Below are 16,211 nucleotides of genomic sequence, written 5' to 3'. Positions count from 1 at the left end.
TTCATAAGCGCCGGCGCATCACCTGTCACATGAGCGGTCAGTAGGCATAAGCTCTCACGTGAGCAACAGGGCCGGACTGGGGTTTAAAACCGGCCCTGGAAATTATTGCATACCAACCCCACAGCATTGTGTCATGGTGCCAGCCAATGGTCGCTGTGTGCGCAGGTGTATATCTTTGCATAGCTCTGTGTGTGTGTATAATGTTACAGAAGGAATACACTACTACCAATTGCTTCAATAAAATGGTATCAGCGTCCAAGACAATGATCACAACCCACAAATTCAAAAGGTAAAATGGTGCAACAATCCATTATAGTAAAAAAAAATCCAGTATACTGAGTCCAATAATACCAGTTTTCAAGGAGGAATATTATCACCATCATAGTGTTACTGACCAAATCAATATTACCAATAATACCAGCATACAAGGAGGAATATTATCACCATACATATTACTATTATACTGTTACTGAGCAAATCCTGTGTACTGAGATATTATCAATAATACACAAGGCACATAATACTGCCACACCATGACCACTACCACCAAAATATGACTAATACACCAGGTAGACCCCCTTTGGGCCCCTCTATAATTGTTTGGCCTTCTCTGTGCCCCCATAAAGTAGTTAGGCCTCCTTTGGGCCCCTGTATAATAGTTAGCCCCCCTCTGTGCCCCATACACTAGTTTGGCCTCATTTGTGCCCCCATATAGCACTTAGGTCCCCCTTTTGTGCTCCCATATAGCAGTTTTAGCAGGTAGATCTCTCCCCCTTTTATATTAGGTAAGCAGGCTCCTCCATAATTGCTAAGCGATAGATTTCTCTCCACCCTCATGTTAGGTAGGTAAGCAAGCTACTTCCCCTCCTCTCCCTCCATATTATCTAGGTAGATACCCACTTTATACTAGGTAGGCAAGCAGGGTTTCCCTTCCTCCATCTTAGCTAGGTACATTTTTACACCTCTTTATAGTAGGTAGAATTATTTCCCCCACACTCATTCCACATTAGCTAGGTATATATCTCCCCCCCCCCCTTCATATTTGGTAAGTAGACAGGTTCCCCCCTTTTCACAATCAATATTAGCTAGGTAGATCCCCCCTCTTAAGGCAGGCAGGTTTCTTCCCCCCCCCCCATATGAGCACGGTAGCCCCCCTCCCCATTTTGCTGCACTGTTTGAAAGAAATGGTGTTGTATGCGACATAGCATGGCTGCGATGCAACAGTTGCAAAAAATTCATCTTTGATGGATTTTGGGTCCTACATCACACCATTGACCTCATTGCAGGTTGCATGCATTTGCAACCTGCTTATGACTTCTCTGCAACATGACAATTTAATTGCCAAATTGTAACTGTAATAAAGTTGCGGACAGCTAGTTGCACGAGCTATTTTGTATGCAGTTTGCTCTTTGCCACATGTGTTGCCATGTAGCTTTAGCCTTAGCCCCGACATAGTGCGATCACTGTAGTGCAACATAGCGATTTTTGGTAGGGTGGCCCTTGCCATGGCCACATTCGCCATATATCCCCAGCCTTACACAGTGCCACAGTACCAGGTGTAAAGGGAGATATCCAGCAGGGGCATTGTTCTCAAACTGTGAAGCTTTATACCAGTGTTTCCCGACCAGTGTACCTCCAGCTGTTGCAAAACTACAACTCCCAGCATGTCTGGACAGCCAAAGGCTTTCCGGGCTTGCTGGGATTTTTAGTTTTGCAATAGCCGGGGGGCCACTGGTTGGCCTTGGCAAGGCCAACTTACCTTGCATCACACCCACGCAGAGCTGTTCTGTCCAACACATACACAGCCCTATATACACAGCCCTATATATACACATACACAGCCTTATATACACACATACACAGCCCTATATACACAGCCCTATATATACACTGTGACGAACCGTCTTGGGGATTAGCTCTGGGATCGTCCTGGTCACTTCCCACGGGACACGTTCCTCACAATAACACCACAGACCACAGTTCCGCATACAAGTCTGGCTCCTCGACAGCTTTATTTCCACAGGTTGCAGGTACAACAAAACATAAACAGGAACAAAATTAGGTCCTAGACCGTCTGGTCACTGACTACACATATCAGCATGCCCTGAATACGAACTGGTGAGCTACCCTCAGCCAGTTAAACATGTGTCTCCTGCAACCTGTTACTCACAGTTCACACCACTTCTTGGACCACTCGCAGCCCCTTCTGCGTGTTACCTAAACAGGGCCCGTGTGTCTCCCCCTCTAACAGCCAGCATACTGTTACCCAGGGAGAGCCCCAACTATTCTGTTTCCTTTCCTTTTAAACACACTTCCCCTTTCTGATACCTCCTTAATCAGGCCACAGGTGGAGCATTCTCCAGAGTTAGCAAGGGAAATACACCCTTTCCTTGCCACACTTCCACAATACATACACAGCGCTATATACACACATACACAGCCCTATATACACACATACACAGCCCTATATACACAGCCCTATATACACACATACAGAGCCCTATATACACAGACCTATATACACACATACACAGCCCCATACACACACATACACAGCCCTATATACACACATACACAGCCCTATATACACGCATACACAGCCCTATATACACAGCCCTATATATACCCATACACAGCCCTATACACACACATACACAGCCCTATATACACAGCCGTATATACACACATACAGAGCCCTATATACACACATATACAGCCCTATATACACAGCCCTATATACACACATACACAGCCCTATATACACAGCCCTATATACACACATACACAGCCCTATATACACAGCCCTATATACACACATACACAGCCCTATATACACAGCCCTATATACACACATGCACAGCCCTATATATACACATACACAGCCCTATATACATACATAGACAGCCCTATATACACAGCCCTATATACACACATACACAGCCCTATATACACACATACACAGCCCCCTATACACACCCCCATATACATACATACGCAGTACCCATACAAAGCCCCCATACACACACACACTGCCCCAAAGAAGTAAGTACCACTACCTCATCAGTAATTAGGGATGCCGGCTGCTGCTCCTCTATTGCAGGGCAGGGAGAGGGAGGGACACGTCGGCCGACATCACTAGCCGGCGTCTTTTCCCAATGGCTGCTGGTTATTGACGTGCCGCGCGCAGGCACGTCTCATACCAGCAGCCAGGGTCATATCACAGGCTGAAGTACTGCTCCTCCCTGTCGGCGCTACTTAGTGTGCCCTCTGGTGACCGATCGGGACACAGCTAGAGCAAGCCCGGCCCCAGTAACTGATTAAAATAAAATAAAAAGGTGACGGCAGCGGACAAGTCAGGAGGCGGCCGGCCCGTGCTACTCTCCACATTGGGCAGCCAAGCACGGGCCAGCTGCTGCCGGCCCACAGAGCGGGCAGCCTACCGGGAATTTCCCCGGTATCCCAGTAGGCCAGGCCGGCCCTGGTGAGCAATGATGCGCCGGCGCTTATGAATATTTAAATCTAGCCGGCGGAACCGCCTCAGTGCGCAGGAAGAAGGGGGGACCTTTGGAGGATCGGGGTTCCGGACTGCAGGTAGGTATAGCAGTCCCCGCATCGGTCTCCTGTTCACCCGCACTATAACTACCGACAACACCTTGACCTGCTTTTGGCTGTCTGGGTGTGCTGGAAGTGGTAGTTTTGCAACAGCTGGAGACAGTGGAAAGCACTAATACAGATTGTATAAGCTTTGTATTGTGGTTTGCTGTCCCCACATTGATTCTCTTCTCTCTCCTGAACAGATGACAGTCGGACAGTGAGTCAACTGGATGAATTTCAAGAGTGTTTATCCAAGTTCACCCGATATAACTCTGTGCGTCCTCTCGCCACCCTCTCCTACGCCAGTGATCTATATAACGGCTCCAGCATTATATCCAGGTAAGCAAGTTGTAGAGGCCTCTCGGGGAGAGCGGACAATATAATAGGAGCACCTCAATCTGGTTTTTGGCTGTGAATGGGTTACATTTTTCTGTTTTCTCCAAGCCCACTCTACATGGAATAAGCCGCAGAATTCCATTTAGCCACTTTTTTATGCCTTAAGTGAGATCCGTGCAGTGATTTGTCTCTTGCTTGCAGCAATGCATCGGCAACATGACAGATTTATCACTGTTTAGATGCCATTGGATTTTATTTACAGATTTATTATTGCAGCATAGAAATTTTTCTCCTATGATATATACGAGCCTTCAGTTGTCAGTGCTATCATTTTAGCTGGAGACACTTGGTGGCGCCCTTGGCACATCTTTCTATCCTGCATCCAGCATCAATTACAAAATCACACCTAGCAATACATCTGTTGTGCTTCTGTTTAGTACATATATATATATATATATATATATATATATATATACATATGTACACACTCACAAATGATGTATATGTATATAATATATATATATATATATATATATATATATATATATATATAAATGTATGTATATATATATATATATATATCTACACAAATTAATTAATTTGTGATATGAAGTAACCAATAATATGCAATTCTGGACTTTTTGGGTAATTTTTTACGTGAATGCCATTGACTATGGGGTTTAATTAAAGTAATGTATTTTGTTCGGACTTTTATACACAGTGCTACCACATTTTTAACCACTTAACGACCACGAGCGTATATTTACGCTCGTGGACAGCACTCGTTATGTGAAGTGCACTCAAGAGCTGAGCGCTCTTCCTACCCGGCAGGTCCCAGTTACTATCAGCAGCCAGCACCTGCGGCTAATACCTGACATAGTCGATCTGGCTGATGTCCAGTATTAGCCCTTTAGACTAAACGTTCAAAGTTGATGGCGGCGTCCAAAACTGAAAAACTGCTGAGTAGTGTTGCAGGGTCTAGCATTAACCATTGAATGTTGTGACGCCAAGGTGCGGTTTCCTCTGTATATATATATCCTACCGTAACCCATCCCAGGAACGAAAAGGAGGAATAAAGGATTGTCCACAGCCGGAATTGTAATAAACTTGAAATAACTTTTACTGCAGATTTTATGCACGATGCAATTAACAACAGTCTTTACAAGAGAACCGTGATTTAGGCTCCTCACAGGTTGGCTAGGACTTTGTCGGAAATAAGCTTTGATTCCTTTCTATACGCTGTTCTACTGGATTTAGTGGTATGTTTAGGTCCAGCAGTCACGTAGGATTAGCAGGAGGGAGTTGGATTAAACTCACGGTTTAGTAAGGTGCGGAATTGGTAGGCTTCAGGCCTAGATTGTCTTGCAGAATTGTATGGAGCTGTTACTGCTTTTTCAGTTCAGGAACAAGAGAGCGATTATTGGCTAACAGCGCCCTAATATCTCAAGGGGCAGGATCAAAGCTTATTGGTTCCCCAAACCTGTCAGTCCTAGTACAAAGGATTCTGGTTACATCACATGACCTCATCACATGACCCAAAAGATCCTTAACATTAGCATAACGGAATTATTAAATATCACATGACCTAAGGTCCTGTACATTACTTATACCATTAGAAAATATATTAATTACATACATTTTTAAAGACATTATGAGGCGACTAGGGGTTAACCCACCAAGAGAGCCCTGTCAGCACGGAGGAACTCTAACTATGGGAACCTGCGACTAAAGTACGGGACCAAGTCCAGTACTGGGATACCATACTATGGCATAGCCTTGAACAGTTTATGCATTCCAAGGATTGCATGTAATAGTCCCCTATGGGGACAAAAAAAAGTTTTGTGGAATCGCTACGTTTGTAAATGTCCAAACTATAAAAATACAGACAGACATTTAGCAAGCGATTTAGTAAAAAATTTTTTACTAAAAATGTTGCACAAATGTTGCACCTGCGACTACGCGATTTTTCGTGCAACATTTTGACTGGAAAGCGAGAAAAGCAAGTTTTCCAAAACTTAACTACGTAGTAATAATTTTAAAATGGACTACGGGTAAGTCGCAACAAGGTTAAAAATTTACTAAATTTACTCCAGCTGAAAAATGGAGCAGAAAAAGCTACTACCAAAGTAGAAAAAATTGCTTACGTGAAAGAAAATTATCAACAGGCTGAAACTAGTTGATAAATAAGTCACGAATAAGCAAAAAAAAAGTTAAGAAAAAATTACTAAAAAAAGGAATACATAAGCAAACATTGATAAATGTCCCCCATAATGTTAATTAAACCGCAAAGTATAAAAAGAGATCAAAAAGTCCGATCAAAACAATCATGGCACCGATAAAAACTTCAGATCAGGGCACAAAACAATGAGCCATCATACATCTCTGTATATCAAAAAATAAAAAAGTTATAGGGGTCAGAAAATGACAATTTTACACATACTACCGTATTTATCGGCGTATAACACGCACTTTTTAGGCTAAAATTTTTAGCCTAAAGTCTGTGTGCGTGTTATACGCCGATACACCCCCAGGAAAGGCAGGGGGAGAGAGGCCGCCGCTGCCCGCTTCTCCCCCCTGCCTTTCCTTGGGTCTAGAGCGCTGCTGTCGGCCCTTCTCACCCCCTGGCTATCGGCGCCGCTGCCCGTTCTGTCCCCCTGACTATCGGTGCCGGCCAGGCGGAGCCAGGGGGAGAGAAGGGGCAGCGGCACCCATTGCCGGCGCCGCTGCCCCGTTGCCTCCCCCCATCCCCGGTGGCATAATTACCTGAGTCGGGTCCGCGCTGCTGCAGGTCAGTGCGCCACGCCGTGCATAGCAACGACGCAGGGGACGCACGCCGGAGGCCTGCAGCAGCGCGGACCCGACTCAGGTAATTATGCCACCGGGGATGGGGGGAGGCAACGGGGCAGCGGCGCCGGCAATGGGTGCCGCTGCCCCTTCTCTCCCCCCGGCTGTCGGCGCCGCTTCTCTCCCCCTGGCTATCGGCGCCGGCAATGGGGCGCCGGCACCGATAGTCAGGGGGACATAACGGGCAGCGGCGCCGATAGCCAGGGGGAGAGAAGGGCCGACAGCAGCGCTCTAGACCCCAGGAAAGGCAGGGGGGAGAAGCGGGCAGCGACGGCCTCTCTCCCCCTGCCTTTCCTGGGGGTATATCGGGGTATACACGCGCACACACGCACCCTCATTTTACCATGGATATTTGGGTAAAAAACTTTTTTTTACCCAAATATCCTTGGTAAAATGAGGGTGCGTGTTCTAGGCCGGTGCGTGGTATACCCCGATAAATACAGTAATTTTGGTTCATGTAGTTATAATTTTTTTAAAGTAGTAAAATAAAATTAAACCTATATAAATTAGGTATCCTTGTAACCATATGGACCTACAGAATAAAGATATGGTGTCGTTTTTACAGAAAAGTTCACTGCATAGATTCGGAAGCCCCCAAAAATTCCAAAATGGTGATTGTTTTTTTTGTTCTTTTTTCCAATTTTGCCCCTCAAATATTTTTTTTCTGGGTTTGCCGTAAATATTGTGGTGATATGGTTGATGTCATTACAAAGTACAATTGGTGGCGCAAAAAATAGGCCCTCATATGAGTCTGTAGTTGCAAAATTTAAAGCGTCATGATTTTTAGAAGGTGATGAAGAAAAAATGAAAGCGCAAAAACAGAAAAACCCATGGTCCTTAAGGGGTTAAAAGATTTTTTTTTTTTTTCCGTAATTAAAAAAAAAAAATGGCAAAAAGGAGAGATTTAAGCTTTTATTAGGAATGGGACTTATTCACATTTACTAAGGTTTTTTATTTTATTATTTTTTTTATAGTTCCCATAGGGGACAATTACATGCAGTCTTTAGATTTCATGCACCGTTCAATGCTGTGCTATTTCACAGCATTGATCAGTGTTATTGTGTGTAGAGATGAGCGAACTTCCAGTAATTCGATTCGTCACGAACTTCTCGTCTCCAAAGACTGTATCCACCTTTTCCAGCCCACCGGAGCACCTGAAAGCTGAACTCATTTATGCAGGCTAAAGTCAGCAACTGCCGAGCCGAGAAGTTCGTGACAAATCGAATTACTGTAAGTTTGCTCATCTATAATTGTGTGCTCCGTTGCTTCAGACTGCCATCTTATCCCCTATCCGAATGACCCCTTTGATCTTGGCTACGGCACCCCAGACATCCGGTGTACGGAGCGAATTTGCTCTGTGCAGGATGACTGGCGATGCAGCACCGAGGCTCAAGATGTCACGGCCATGCCCCCTCAATGCAGGTCTATGGGAGGTGGCGTGACTTGCATTGAGCGGGCACGGCCGTGACGTCACGAGCCTCCGGCGCAGCACCCGACGCTCTAAATGAATGCTGGGTGCAATGGCGGGACCCTTTTTGGATAGGGGATAAGATCTCTAGGGGGGAGTACCCCTTTAACCTGTTCAGGACGCAGGGCATATGCATACGCCCTGCATCCCGAGTCCTTAAGGACGTAGGGCATATGGATACACCCGTGGGAATTCCGCTGGGACCGGGCCGGGATGCCTGCTGAAATCATTCCCCAGCACTGAGTTCTGACCAATGGCAGTTGAAGATGGGGGTTGCCATGGAAACCCCCCGATCTGCCCACCCCTGGATGTCGGGCAGAACAGGGGGAGAAGATGGAGGCCGATACCTGTAAAGAAGATGCGGGAGGGATCGGCGATCATCGGTGGCATCAGCGGAGATCAGCGGCGCAGGTAGGGAGGCGACGGCGTGGAGCATGAAGGGAGGTGGCAGTAAAGCGATCTTTACTGCTGCCTTCCTAGTGGTTGCCAAACTGCAACTCCCAGAAAGCCCAGACAGCCAAAGGCTGTCTAGGCATGCTGGGAGTTGTAGTTTTGCAACATCTGGAGGGTCACTGTTTGGATACCACTATTACAGTGTTGCCCAAACGGTAGCCCTCCAGATGTTGCAAAACTACAACTCTCAGCATGCCTAGACGGCCCAGGCATGCTGGGAGTTGTAGTTCTGTAACATCTACCACTTCAGATTTTGCAATTTTCATGAAAATTTTGAAAATTGCTGCTATACTTTGAAGCCCTCTAATGTTTTCAAAAAGTAAAAATATATCCATTTTAAAGTAGACATATTGTATTTGTGAATCAATATAAAATGTATTTGGAATATCAATTTTCCTTACAAGCAGAGAGTTTCAAAGTTAGAAAACTGAAAAATTTTCAAAATTTTCATGAAATTTTTGGATTTTTCACCAAGAAAGGAAGCAAGTAACAACGAAAATTTACCACTAAAATAAAGTAGAATATGTCACAAAAAAAGGGTCTCAGAATCAGAATAATCAGTAAAAGCATCTTAGAGTTATTAATGCTTAAAGTGACAGTGGTCAGAATTGCAAAAAAGGGCTCAGTCCTTAAAGGAGTATTCCATGAATATTTTTTATTTGACTATTCTACAGGGGCTGTGAAATTAGTGTAGTTCATAATATAGTGACTGTACCTGTGTGTGACAGTTTTCTCACAATTCTTCTGTGATTTTCACCCCACTATTTATTTTTATCAGCATACAAAATTACTGTTGTCTCAGATTTTTCCCAGGTTGCAATGCGGCCAAGACCTGACTCACTAGTCAGCTGATGACAGGGAGCCTGTCTGCTTCAATGGGTGGAGCGATCGCTTTGTGGGAAAGAGATCAATCTGCAACCTAATGCAACACCTGTAGGCACCCTGATTGAAAACCACAGGTCTTTTGTTTCAATGGGTGGGGTGGCTGATGAGTGAGAGGGAGGAAAATGGCATTATGGGATTTGTAGTAAAAAAAAAACATAAGTCAAAGAGGAAATACAAGTTCACAAAAAGCTAGCCACAGAAATGTTAAGTAGCTTTATAATGTTGTACCCGACCTTCACTTCGTCCCTCTGTCTTAGGGGACTGACGTCAAGGCCGACTTATCTTAAGTAAGGGGGTTTGTGGTGTCCCGGTAATAATTATATATATTTGATAGTAATGTATAGTACTTACCTTGTTTAGCGTCGCAGGACCTTCGGTCATGTGACCATGCTGGTCACCTCTATGGTATGTTGTAGGACCTTAGGAGGTCCTTGGGTCACGAGTTACCCACAAATCTTTGTAATGGTGATTGACATCAGTGTGGACCAATTTGCACTAGTCCAGCCCCTGCCCATATAAGGGAGCTGCATCCGATTATCGCTCTCTTGCGTTGCTGCTCTCGTGGATGCCGGACTAACAGGATGGTTCTGCGCAACTTTCAAAGACACACTATTCCTCAAAAACCTGCCGGCCTCAGCAGAACCAAAACCGTGAGTTCAAATCTAAATCCCCGCTAATGCTAGCGTGACTACTGGACCACAACTAAATCCCCTAAATCCAGTGGAATAACACACAGTACTAAAAGACTCTAAATGCCGAAGTCCCAACCTTTGTCAATCTCCAAGGAAAACCGTTGTTATGCTTAAAGACTGTTATGTTATTGGAGCTTACAGAAAACCTTCAGTAAAAGTTAATACTGTTTCAGAAAACTCTCCGGTTGTGGACAATCTATTCTTCTCTACCTCCCTATCGCTCTTGGGAAGGGTGGCGGTAGGACAAGCGTTACTGAGGAGCCCTCACCCTGGAGTGACGAATAGCAAGGGTTAACAAGCACCCTTTAATTACTGGAAAGCTACACTCCCCATACCCTACATCCCCCAGGCTATCACAGAGACACATGCAAAAGACCATAAACCCAGGGAAGGGGAGTTGCTGCAGCTCCTATGATCAGCAAGAGCCGCCATTCCTAGGGTCCATTCACTCCAGCGAGTTAGACTGGTTACACACCAAACAACAACCCAAGTGCTGCTGGGTCTGTCGGATACTTGCCAATATTTTAGTGGCTAAAATCAGGATATTTAAGTCTCCCATAAAGAACTCCTCACATACCTCAATATAGCCACATTTGTGCAGGGCAAAATTCTGCACCTTTTTGTGTTCTGGATTGTGGGGTCCAAAATTTTAAGGGTTTAGTATCGAAGTGCTGATGTTGTCATTTGGCACCATGGAACATGATATTACCATGTGTTTTTTTTTCAGAGAATTAAGTTCAACTCTATCTGGCCTAGGTACAGGACACATATTTAGACAATTGGCTATTAACAGCCCCCTGCTTCACAGCTGCTAAAAAACATGCAGGGTCATTCCTGAGTGTGCCTGCCAGGACTAGACCACAGTCCTAACCATTATTCTCACACAATAAAATAGTCAGACGTGAATTAAAGATCTGGAACAGAAGATGACTCCTTGTTTCCTGGATTCTTGCTGTCCGCTCTGTCCCTGCTGGAGTGAGAGGATAGGCAGAATTTACTTCATCAGCTCCACATGGATCCCTGCAGCATTGCTGCCCTGCTCTCCATCCCTGCCGAGCCCACTCTCAAGTTATCTTAAGTCACACTTGCATTTTGTAGCTTCTTTACATTTATTGGCTGTTTTAAGCGGTCAGTCTAGATCAGTGTTTCCCAATCTGAGCTGTCCAATCATGCTGGAAGTTGTAGTTTTGCAACAGCTGGAGGCGCCCTGGTTGGAAAACACTGGTCTAGATAGTGATTGGAATTTGGCTTGGCTGATTATCCTTAAAGGGGTACTACCGTGCTGACAACTTATCCCCTATCTAAAGGATAGGGGATAAGTTGCCTGATCGCGTGGGGACCCCCGCGATCTTGCACGCAGCACCCCACTCTCATCAGGCCCCAGAGCGAACATCGCTCTGGGTCTCATGACTGCCGATCACGGGGCCGGAGTATCGTGATGTCACGGCCCCGCCCCCATGTGACGTCACGCTCCGCCCCCTCAATGTAAGTCTATGGCAGGGGGCGAGACAGCTGTCTCGCCCCCTGCTATAGACTTGCATTGAGGGGCGGAGCATGACATCACACGGGGGCGGAGCTGTGACGTCACGATCACCGACCCCGTCATCAGACCCGGAGTGGATGTTCGCTCCAGGGCCTGATGAGAGCGGGGTGCCGCGTGCGAGATCGCAGGGGTCCCGCGCGATCAGGCAACTTATCCCCTATCCTTTAGATAGGGGATAAGTTGTCAGCACGGTAGTACCACTTTAATGGTCTATTCACACGTACAGTATTCTGCGCAGATTTGATGCGCAGGATTTTCTGCTGCAGATTTCAATGTAAACTCAATGACTGAACACAGCTTCAAATCCTGTGAATCAAATCTGGGCAGAATACTGTACGTGTGAATAGACCATAAAAGGGTTCTCCTCCGCTAGACATCTTATCCCGCCGTTGGGATCCCCCTCTATCTCCCTGCAGCACCCGGCGTTCGTTTAGAAGAGATTGCGTGGGGTCCCAGTGACGGGACCCCGTGATCAGACATCTTATTCCCTATCCCTTGGATAGGGGATAAGATGTCTAGGGGCAGAGTACCCCTTTAAAGAAAGTCATTTCAGTGACACAAGTCATTCCTATGCAGCCGCCCTCACGTCCGCTTAATAAGGTTATCATTTGTCTGTCGTTATTTGGTAACCAAGGGGAGAAAGGTCAACGTTGGCAGGAGAAGAGTTGCCTTTCGCGCAGTCTGCCTAAGGCTGGGTAAACATATAGGGATCAATAGGGAACTATGAAATATCATACCTACATGGCTTTTTTGGGTGGGTGGGGTCTGATATTAAATATAAAAAATTAGTTTAACAACCGTATTACAAAAGGTCTTTAATCTATTCTTCACCAGTAAAAATAAATACGTTTTTGCATCTGACAGTGCTCATTTGATTTTACCTGCAGGAAAAAAAAGTCTTAGGAATAACCTTTTTGTTCCATTAAATAATACTAGAGCATAAAATGGCATTGTAATTGATTCTGCCGGATTTATGCAGTAGTTGCTGTGTAGAGTGTATCTGAGCTTGTGCTAAATTTCGTTGTGTTATTGTTGCTTTATCCACCTCGGCCAACTATTTGGGTTGTTTGCCATCTAATCATGTCTCATCACAATGATGAATGCTCGCACCGTGCAGTAGGTGACCTTTTATATCGGGCAGCGTATGAAAAATCTAAAGTCGTAGCCTGGGTCTTATCATCGTCACCGTGAACTGTCAGGACTGTAGTAGAAGCAGAATTGGGAAAATAATTTGTCAGCTGTATGTGCTATGGTCTCTTTCAGTCTCTATTTAGTAATGCATCTTGCACATCTGATCATAACACTACCTAGATTTTATTTTGCAATCAAAGGGCTGCATTTAAAGTTTACAATTCCCTACAACAGGTGGAAGACGGACTTGTCTTGTCTGACGGGTGCTGTGAAATAAAGATTCCTATACTGAGTGCAGAGTTCTAGTAATGAGAGAAACAGGGGAATAGTAGTTATAGAGGATGCTGGATAGATGGTGTCAGACTATACAGGACTCACCCCGCTGACGTAGGAATGGTAACACCCAGTTCTCAATTTATTTATACTTTTCAAAATTAAGGCCCAGATTTATCAGACAATGTGAAAGGAAAAACTGGAGTGATTTTACCATAATAACCCTGTGGTGGTGAATTGAGGGATAAAGCCTTGTGGGGTGTAGGGTAGTTAGGGTGTTGCTGTTCGGGATGATGAAGGGCGCTGTTAACCCTTGTCACTCGTGACGCCAGGGTGTGGGTTAAATACTGTGATCTTGATAGGCCTAGTGCCATCCTTCCCAAGAGCAATAGGTGATGCAGAAATAAAGGATTGTCCAAAACCACTGTTAACTGAAAACTTGCAGGAACTTTTACTGAAGAATTTCTGTACATGCAGCAATAGTAACCATCCAGATAACAGAGTCTCTATGCATATAGCTGAGCAGCGATTGACAGTTGGTTTGGATCAGATAAACTCAGTTTAGCTTCTTAGGGATTGTATAGCAGAGATCCGCTGGATTTAAGGGTGAGTTTATGTCCAGTGGTCTTGCGGTGAGTAGCGGGGAATTGCTTAGTCTATCCGCTATGTTAGAGACCGAGGCCACAAGGCTTTGGCCTAGTAAAAAGTCTTGTAAGCTGTGGAGGTCCTACCTCTTCCAGAGTCAGCAACCCAAGAGAGGGATCAAAATGGTGCAGGTCCCTTATATGGGCAGGGGCTGGCCATTTTGGAATTCTCCATAACAACTGTCACTCACCGTTACACTGCATTGTGGGTGAACACGTCATGGGAACCTCCAAAGGTCCTATAGCAAAACCATAGAGTTCTAACCTAATCACGTGACCCGCAGGTCCTGCTACGCTTGAACAGGTAGGCAATTACATATATACATATATCTATACTTATAAGAACTTCTATATCGTCATTGACTAACTGAGGGGTGACAAGGGGATAACTACAGAAGAGGGACCCAGACGTCCTAGGGACTCTGACTATGGGGACCTCTGCAAAGGTAACATATGAAATACGGTACCGGGACACCACAAACCCCCTTACTTAAAATAAGTCGACCCCGACGCCTGTCCCCTAAGGCAGAGGAACTAGTACTAGGACAGGATTATTAATAGTTTCTATACATCCTGACAAAACCTAAGTAAACATTAAACACCTTTGTACTTTCTTGTTACTCTGACTAGCATCTTGACTAGACAATTTTGAGGCTATCTAGATATTTTGAAGCTATCTAGACATTGATGAAGCTATCTAACCTTTAGTTTCTAGCTCCTTAGACATTTTTATATAGCTCTCTATAACATTTATGAGGCTAACTATACATTAGTACAGCTCTCTATAACCTTTAGTCTAAAGCTGTCTAAACATTTCTGAAATCTCACCACATTTTTCTTTTTGCCACGATGGGTCACCTGTTAGTACACAGAAGGGTATATTGGCTTGCCCGAGGCTCTCTACCAATAAGGTTAGCTACTAGGGTCTATCGGCTACACGCTACTTACCCCTAGAACACAACAGTATAACCAACAGTGTTACCTTTAGAAATACGTGTTTAATTTTAAGCTCGCAAGAGCACCTACTGGCCAGGTAGAGCATCTCACACACATAATACAGAGAAGAGAAATATGAGTGTTCCTAACACTGGCAGGAATTGGGTATCAATAGGCTACAATTCCCAAGTGTTTCTTGAATGTGAGAAATTCTTTTGTTTTTGCGTATGTACTGAAGAAGAATGAGGTAGTACATTTAAGTGAGTAATTTGGCGTAGTGAAAAGATATAGGTAGTACATTGAAGTGAGTCATTGAAGGTACTATGTGTGCAGGTACTGAATGTGAATCTTGGTACCTTAAGGGTAGTTTACCCTGTGTAGTCCTTTGAGACCGCCGCAACACCACCTCTGAGTCATCAGGAGTCTCTTCACTTGGTGATTCTGCAAGAACTTCAGTCCCCGAGGGACCAGCTGGAGGGCTGGAAATAGAAGCAAAATCTTCGGTTGGACTGGGAGATTCTCTGAAGGTGGAGAAGGTGCATCAAGACTTGGAGCAGCCACAGGAGTAGGACCGATGCTTGGTGTAGCAACCAATGGCGGCTGGCTGGGTGGAGCTGGAAACGGTATACCCCAATACATGGTAGGCTGATGTGAGGGGAACAAAGGAACGTCCATAGTGGGATGAATTCCCTCTCCCAGCACATATTCTCTCACTGGCCGTGCTGGAGGTAGAGTAGGTGGAGGTGGTCCAAGGACATCTTCTTTCAGGCACACTTTTATTCTGTTTCTGTGGACCACCTGCGGCTCGAACCCTTCTTTCTGTATCTCGTATATATCTGTTTCAGGGTAAGGGATCGCAGTAATGGTATAGGGTTCCGTTTCCCACAATGAGTCCAATTTATGGGTCCTAGGAAATTTTCGAAGCCACACCTTATCTCCAAGCTGTAAGAGCTGAGCATGCCGGTCATAATATCTCTGCTGGCGTCCATGGACTTTGCCCATTTTCTTCTCAACAATGTTTTTGGCCTCCTCTATCCTCCATTGATGCTCCGACACCCAACCTTGGGAGACCTGTGGGAAATTGTTGAAAGGGGCCTGCAGCCCGAAGGTCCGATCCTTTGGTAGTTGGCTTTGTCGGTCCATCATTATGAAAAAGGGCGTATACCCGGTAGAACAGTTAACAGTGTTGTTGTAAATTTCTAGGAGTTCAGGCAACAGCCAGGGCCACTCTTCGTGCTTTGAGACAGGCAGCTCTGAGCATTTGGATGAACACTTGATTGATCCTCTCGCAGAGCCCATTCCCCTGGGGATGGTAGGCCGTTGTCCGGAGCTTCTTGCAGTCATGCAACTGGCAAAGTTCTTGTAACAATTGAGCTTCAAAGGCTGTTCCCCGAACCGTGAGGACCGATTCG

General features: G+C 45.2%; 1 pseudogene; it reads left to right on the top strand.

Moving 5' to 3' along the window:
- Positions 1 to 16,211, top strand: part of LOC130283205 (E3 ubiquitin-protein ligase COP1-like) — a 267,537-nt pseudogene that overhangs the window by 19,825 nt on the left and 231,501 nt on the right.

The sequence above is a fragment of the Hyla sarda genome, chromosome 7, assembly GCF_029499605.1.
Source record: "Hyla sarda isolate aHylSar1 chromosome 7, aHylSar1.hap1, whole genome shotgun sequence".
Lineage (NCBI taxonomy): Eukaryota > Metazoa > Chordata > Amphibia > Anura > Hylidae > Hyla > Hyla sarda.
Note: the sequence above shows the minus strand (reverse complement) of the source record. Positions and strands in the feature narration are given on the sequence as shown.